At 39.7% G+C, this 8,357-nt stretch overlaps 1 long non-coding RNA gene across 1 annotated transcript; it reads left to right on the top strand.

The window, feature by feature from the left end:
* The first annotated feature begins 1,562 nt into the window (after positions 1-1,562).
* On the top strand, positions 1,563-8,105 carry LOC127849100 (uncharacterized). Its single transcript, XR_008034834.1, has 3 exons — positions 1,563-1,665; positions 7,780-7,878; positions 8,053-8,105. It is a non-coding gene; the product is annotated as an uncharacterized LOC127849100 (long non-coding RNA).
* Positions 8,106-8,357: the final 252 nt, after the last annotated feature.

Here is an 8,357-nt window from a genome sequence, read left to right as displayed (position 1 = left end):
GTAAAAAGCACTTGCCCAAAACACATTTTTTGTTATCTTGAATTGCATTGTTTCATAGATCACAGCGTTTAAAAAAAATAAAGTTGGTCATCACCCTAGTATTACCAATGGTTGCCTAACATATTAAGCATTGCTCATAATATATGTTAAAGTAAAATTATTATGTCAAAGGCACTGGCCATCTGCTGCAAAAATATGGTCGCCTAGGGTTCTGTCAACTCCTTTGTTGAAGACTTTATAGACAACTACACACGTAAATTATCCCGGCGTATTTATACAAGTGCTGGTTACTTCATGAAGGCCGGTATGCGCCTCACACCCACAGCCCCGGAACACTAGTATGCTCCTCTACCAACTGACGTATTGATTAAGTCCATAATAATGTTAATGTGATACATTTGTATAATGGTGAGCTTAAAACTGAAATTTTAAGTCAATGTCACATTCATGTTTGAAATCGAAAATAGTTCGTCATAGTTCCGATGCGGCTTTGTGGTTATTTTGACAGGTTAGTTTGACCTGGTGGGAACACATATGTTAGACCGTTACAATTAATTGAACGACATATACCTTACATTTACTTCTGTGTCAGACTTGGCAAGTTGTGTGCCCCAAAGGAATGTGAGTTTAAGTCACATTCTCATAAAATTCAGAACAGCTTTCCCCATCCAAATTCAATATAAGATAATTTTTAGTATTTAATTTTAGGAATTAGTCAAGTGCATGCACGAGTACTGAAAACAATAGTGTTAATTAAAATATTGTAATGCCGGTCCGTCTGGTGGCCGACAGACGGTGCCAACATCACAAATTTCCTACTGAATAAAAAAAATAAAGACTGCATAAATTAAAATAACGCTTTTTATTAACACAAAAGTCATTTCTCAAGTTTCATATTATTTCTGTTTTCTGATATTATTCGTTTCTTAGCCTAAAAGAAAATCAAGTCATCTAACCTCATTATCCATGACCCTTTCCAATGAGTGCTAAAACGCAACTTAAACCAAACGACAGTTTGGCCCTATTTATACTCGTAGTAAAGTGACGTCATACGCATGTTTCAATGAATGACGTCACATGACTAAGCAAATCTTCAATGAATGACATATGATTTAGCACAATTCCAATGAATGACGTCATATAATAGTATACATTCAAGATGGCAGAAAAGAGAAAATACCGCGAAATACTTGCGAGTTAAATGTAATTTATGACAAAGGTAATCATTATAATATGATGAATTACTAAATAATATGCAAAAAAACTTATCAATATATCATTATATTGATTTTACTTGTATAACATTTAATAATTATAGAATAAACAATGATTTACTCATGACATTGACAATCGTACTATGTGTACATCGTACCTGACTATTTAAAGGTAATAATAGGCATTGACATAGGTCATAGCATTGCCCCCTCCTATAGGAATTGGTCCCCAATTAGAAGTTTGAAAGTACTATTTGTATGGTAGTATGTAACCGAACCTTTTCTTTAATTTTCCACCTTAGAGTTAATTACTCTACTTTTACTTCCGTTTCCGGCATATCCGTTTACAAATTCGAAGAAAATGGCGACAGCATTTTCAGATGAAACTTATCCATTGAAATCCGGCTATTTGAAGAATGATTTTCTCATCAGTTATCATCAAAAAGAAATAGTAAGTACACAATCTATTATCTGCAATGCTTTTTGTTTGCAATATAACCAATAATCAACACATTTCTTTGTTTGAAATATCTTTATCGTAAGTTCATAACGGAAACAAAACACACATTCACAAACATCATTCGTTCACAATTATCCAATATAACGAAAGGTAGTTCATTCATAGCATTTTCTACAACGAATTTTATCTTATGTAAGCAATTATTTCATGAAAATAATAATGAATAGATGCCTAACATGTGAACATCATCACAAGTCACTTGACCATGAAGACAAATACCAAACATTTTAAGAAATACCGTGACAGATGAATTATAACCATTTGGATTATAAATATTCTTAAACATTTACTTAAAAAAAAAAATAACAAGGAAACATTAACTGTCCTTTAACTTAATTCAATTTCATTTTCCATCTCCACTTTTCACAATTTCAAATTAGATCTTTTTTCATCACACTATTGTAAACCAGACAATAGATAATTAGCTGTACTTACGCTCTGTCGCTGGCTTGGATCACTTGAACTGAGGATCACCCAGGACATCTTGGATTTCCAAGGAGAACGTAAATACAACAGAATCGTCTAAGAATAGCAGAACCGGAACTGAAGACTATTTCCCAGAAGTCCCCGCATTTTGGGGTCCAGACGGTCGAGTCAAACCGGTCTCCACCACACTCCTCCCCGTTCTAACAAGCCCCCCTCCCTAGCCCAATTTAGCTTTCCAATCCCCGTCTAATGTTTAACCCTATAATTTTTTTAATACGTAACCAAATCTAAGGCATTTAAGTCATCAGGAGAATATTAAAATTATTTATTGCCACCGACTGAGCTGCCCGTCCCCAGGTTACACCATATATTACAACACACAGCTCATATCCCTTCCCCAACATGACCCACCAGAAATCTGGTCAAAACCACACCAATCCATTCACCACTTTAGTTTCCCCCTTGCCGGTGTAGGAGCCCACTGGGTCCGCATGACCGATTACTTAATGTGTGGCTCCAGTGAAAGTGACAACCCAATGCGGACAGGGCCGCATTCCTAGGCCACTCCCACTCTCAGACCACACCATCTTCCCACCACCTCCATATCCCCCTCAAACTGGACCCTCCCAGATTCTGGGACTACGGCCATCTCTCTCACCTCCGACTCATCCACCAACCTGACCCTTCCAGACTCTGGGACTACGGCCATCTCTCACCTCCACCTAATCCTCCAACCTGACCCTCCCAGATTCTGGGACTACGGCCATCTATCTCACCTCCACCTCATCCTCAAACGTGACCCTTCCAGACTCTGGGACTACGGCCATCTCTCTCACCTCCACATAATCCTCCAACCTGACCCTCTCAGACTCTGGGACTACGGCCATCTCTCTCACCTTCACCTCATTCTCAAACTGGACCCTCCCAGACTCTGGGACTACAGCCATCTCTCACCTTCACCTCATCCTCCAACCGGAATATCCACCTCCATCTCTGAGAGACTGAGTCTTGTGTCCTCTCCGGTTGGAGCCAACTCCCATGTCACCCTCACCTCCTTGCCATCCACACTGCCCAACATTCAACCGGAGTCCTCAACCTCAGAGGAGAGCAGAACCATCAGCACCGTCCGCCTGCCGAGACTCGGGTATTACCTCGACTGGAGCTTCCGCCTCCACCTCTGAACCAGAGATGACGATGGCCTCTCCAGCAAGGTTATGTTCGACCTTGCAATGTACTCCTAACATAACTCACAACCCTTATCCAATCTTATGTTTTCTTTGGGATAGCATCGATAACAAAACAGTCACTAAGATAACCACATTTATACCCATCAAGCATTCGCACACACTTATCAATTTAACATCCGAATCCCAGTTCATATCATTATTTTATCCCATATCAACGTTTAGTGCCGACAATTAGGTCAATCCACATTCCACACATTTACAAACCACAACTTTATACAAATATAGGAGTTAATACTTTTTTAGGTATGGTTCACAGTTGCTCTGAAAGCTAAATGTGTAATCACGCCTTCACCAATTACCACTCAGCAATCATGGTCGACCATTAAGGACATCATAACATTTGACAGTATATCTAAAACCATACTTTGCCTTTCAATTTGTGAGTACCTTACGTCAATAATTTTTAAGGGATGGTTCACAGTTGTTCTGAAAGCTAAATGTGTAATCACGTCTTCACCAATTACCACTCAGCAATCATGGTCGACTATTAAGGACATCATAATAATAGACAGTTTTTCTAAAACCATACTTTGCCTTTTCAACTTCTGAGTACTTTTTGAAAAGGAAAGGTTGCATAGGATACTTACTCTTGTATGTAATATTGTATTATCCGACACGCAATATACTGCAAAGTAACTGAAAGATTATTGTAATTCAAGACATATTCTTTTGTTTCAAAAAGTTGTTGCCAATCCATCAACATACAATCTCTTCATACTCACTGCAAACTCTCAACAATATAGGAACCATTCAATCGAACATGCAAATAATTCTGCCCTGTCATTCCAATAATTTCTACTACTCCCAAACCGGAAACTATCTTGCTCCTCTAAGCTTTACTAGGTTAGAGTGAACCATCAAACTGAGCTCTGCCTTCACCTGTTAATCAGATGAAAATGGCATTCTCCACACAATCACCTCCGCCTTGCCTTTTCCTTTAGGCATAGACGAGAACTCCTCCACGCCTGGTTTTCGGAACTTAACCCGATACAGACACTAACACCTTCCCTACAAACAACCAGAATTGGCCCCAAATTGAGACTTCTGATTCTACCTACACAGCCTACCACATTTACATTACTCGACGAACTCATTGCATCTCACGGATGAACCACCATTGGGTGTGTTATTCAACCGGTCACTGCAATCGACCGCTCTTCACACCGTCGCTACCATCTCATTAAGTGCATGCGCACTAAACCACAAAGACAAGCTTACATCAGGTGGCTCAGTTCCATGCATAAGCCACTTCTGTGTAAAACAGAAATCATAATCATAGGCCAGTTGCTCCAATAATCTGAAGCGACCTATGATGGCCCTCTCACTCGCCTTACCAGCCCTGTCAACAGGTCCCTTAACCTTTGACTGCACCGCCAGGCGCTCTTCTTTTCCCACTAACAACTTTTGGCCCTCCATTATAGGGGTCAGTTCAGGGCCGCCAATACTGACCCCTAATCGTTTAAATCAACTAATGTCGCCTGCATAACCTTTCCTGTGTCCTCGACACCAAGATATATGGCAGCAGTTAGACATCTCCCTCCGCCAGGCATAATCTCCTCACTTTGTGCCAGTCTCATTTGCAGTTGGTTAACTGCTCGTTCCATATCCTGGAAGTCATTGCCCTGCTTCTGCAGGTTCTCCTCCACTTTCATTTTGTTCACATACTCCTTCAGTCTCGACTCCCCCTTAGCAATCGCCTCCGACTTCTCTGCTTTCAAACGCTTGAAGATTGCACGAGCTTTCGCCAACTGAAGGTTCTCCTTCTCCACTTGCATTTTGTTCCCATACTTCTTCAGTCTCGACTCCCCCTTAGCAATCGCCTCCGACTTCTCTGCTTTCAAACGCTTGAAGATTGCACGAGCTTTCGTCAACTGATTTGCATGGGCTTTCTCCAACTGATCTGTTGAAGCTATCTCCAACTTTTCAATGCGTTCCTTCAGTTGAAAGTTCTCCTGACCGAGTGAATGTGCCTGTGACCTTAATCTTAAGATTTCTCCATCTTTTCTCTCATTCTCTTCATGAACTTGCTGCTTCATCTCTGCAATGGCTATCTGTCTGTCTGTCTCTAACTGTTCTATCATCTCCCGTGCCTGGTGGATCTGCTGCTGTAATTTACTCTCGAGGGAACTCTGCATTTTGTGAAACTGGGCTTGCAGCTCCCTCAATTCTTGGTCAACGCGTGCTTTATCTGTGAGCATAGCTGCCAGCTGTTCTTTGCTCTCTTTCAGGAGTTCTATAATCTCTACTTTGTCCTCTTCCGTCCATTCAAAAATATTGCCACCCATTGACAGAGATATATTTCTTCTAGGGCCCTGTGCCCCTTCTCTTGCCTCAGGCCTCAAAGGCGTTTCATTAGTTGTAGCCCATTCTGGCACCACCTGTGGCGTAGCCCCATATCCCTGCGGCATTGGCGGTATGGGTGAGTGCATATAATTCCCTGGCCCTCCCATCCAAGCATCAGGGTAATAATGACCTGGCTGCCAACTACCAGGATACATTCCCGGATACATAGGCATGGGGTACCCCGGGTACAACTGCCACCCACTTCGCACCTCACTCCCCCTTACCGGGTCTATATCGACCTTAGGACTATAGGTATCCATTGTAAGTATTAAAGACAAACTCAAAATATGTTCTTTGTTAATTTATTTTATTACGTCACTTGGGAAATGCTGTAATTGCAGTCGGAAATAAACAAAAACAAAATTGAAATGGATCCTTTATTTTTTATGTATTCTTTGAAAATGCTGAAGTAGCAATGCTGTGTAAGCACAAAAGATAAACTGCAGTTACGAGGAAATTCTCAAGAAAAAAAATCAAACTGACATTTAGTGAATTTGATCACTAAATAAACACTGTTACTAAGAGGAAATATCACTCAGCGAAAATGACGTGAAGTGAAACTAAAAAATAGTCAAAATTGTGTTTTAGTAAATACAATCACTAAAAAAAACAAATAAATAAAAACTCAATAGTTCAAAATACCGCGCAGTGATGTCAATATCACTGATGAAACAAAAAAACAAAAAAATAAATCAAAATGCCATTTAGTGAAACGAATCACTAAATGAGAAAGATATGATCGCGTGGAGATATCACCGAGTGAAGATAAGAACTGTCACCATGTGAAAATATCACACAGTGAAAGTATCACATAGTGAAAATATCACCGAGTACAATAAATATCACTCAGTGAAACAAAATTCACCGCATGAGATTGATCACGCAGTGTAACAAAATATTATTAGGTGAAAAGAATTGTCACCATGTAAAAATATCACACAGTGAAAATATCACATAGTGAAAATATCACCGAGCAAAATAAAGACCACTCAGTGAAACAAAATTATCCGCATGAGATTAATCACGCAGTGAAACAAAAAATTACTAGGTGGAAATATCACCGTGTGATTACAATATCACCAAGTGATGTTACTGTCACTGAACAGATAAGAGTTCACCAAGTGAAACAAAATTCACCACATGAAATAAATCACGCAGTGAAACAAAATATCACCAAGTGAACAACATTCACCGAGTGAATAAATACACCAAGTGACCAGCCGACAAAGCACAGCAGTTAATACAGCAGTTGTGTTAAAATTAACTGAGAAGAAATAATATAGTTCTTAAAAGTTTTTACTGTAGTGTAGCCTCCAGTATTTACGTTTAAGAAAACGAAAGTAAAAAATTCCCAAATTTGAATATAATACAGTTGAAAATGACTTGCCTTTGCCTGAAATACGATAACGTTAGTGGAAAACCAAATATGAAATACAATTGAACAACAGGGAGATAACTATTTACAGAGAGACTAAATTTAGCATGCAATTACACGGTTCGATAGTACGCTGTTCGACGATATCTGAAAGTTTCAAACACACTTAAAAATATAGTAATTAGCCTGAGTTCCGAAAAAAAGGCGTAATACTATTTTAATATTAGGGTAAATAGGGACTATATGACCTAAAGTTACTTCACAAATGTTTAAAATAACAGACAAACTGGAATGTTGTTAACTAAAATTCAAGATGGCTGACAATTTACTTTGTTAATAATGGCCAATTAGAAATTTAAAATACGTATAGATTTTTTGCTCGCAGCGCCATTTATTGTAAACCAGACAATAGATAATTAGCTGTACTTACGCTCTGTCGCTGGCTTAGATCACTCGAACTGAGGATCACCCAGGACATATTGGATTTCCAAGGAGAACGTAAATACAACAGAATCGTCTAAGAATAGCAGAACCGGAACTGAAGACTATTTCCCAGAAGTCCCCGCATTTTGGGGTCCAGACGGTCGAGTCAAACCGGTCTCCACCACAACACATCTTAACAAGGGCATTCAATCCATAAAATTTTGCCTCTAGGCTCACGCAAGCCAATTCACGCCTGGTGTTTGGAAGAACGTCCAAAGAGATGTGGCATTTCTGCTGTTGATATCTGAGATGTTTCAGGATAATGTCAAAGTAAGTTTGATTTCGATCAATTAGGTTAGAGTACTTGATGTTGGTGTTTTCAATGGTGGGTTTTGTGGTAATAAATAATTTTCCTCCAACATTTATTTCAATCAATTCAATTTTCTCTGGGCAGATTTCAATTTGTTGCGTAGTGGATTTTGGATGATCCTTTTCTGGTTCCAGGACTGAAACGTTGGGTTCTTTCACAATGGAAGAATTTGAGGAATCTGAGGAGGTCAGAGGAAGAACTTTTTTCCGATGACGCACTGGAAGAACTAAGAGACAGGCTCTTCTTGGCCCGCTTCCAGTTGTCCTCATTAGTTTGAAATTCTGGCAGGCGTTTTCCCGAAAATACAGGTCTTTACAGGAGCTTGTCTAGTGGCGATTCGCCGCGTGGCGGCATGGTCTTCTGGCCTCTTGTCATCTGTCTGGTGTCCAGTGCCTCTTATCAGCGAAGGGACCTTAAGCTTAAACTCGCTTAGGACTTT

Source organism: Dreissena polymorpha, chromosome 10 (genome assembly GCF_020536995.1).
Source record: "Dreissena polymorpha isolate Duluth1 chromosome 10, UMN_Dpol_1.0, whole genome shotgun sequence".
Taxonomy (NCBI): domain Eukaryota; kingdom Metazoa; phylum Mollusca; class Bivalvia; order Myida; family Dreissenidae; genus Dreissena; species Dreissena polymorpha.
Note: the sequence above shows the minus strand (reverse complement) of the source record. Positions and strands in the feature narration are given on the sequence as shown.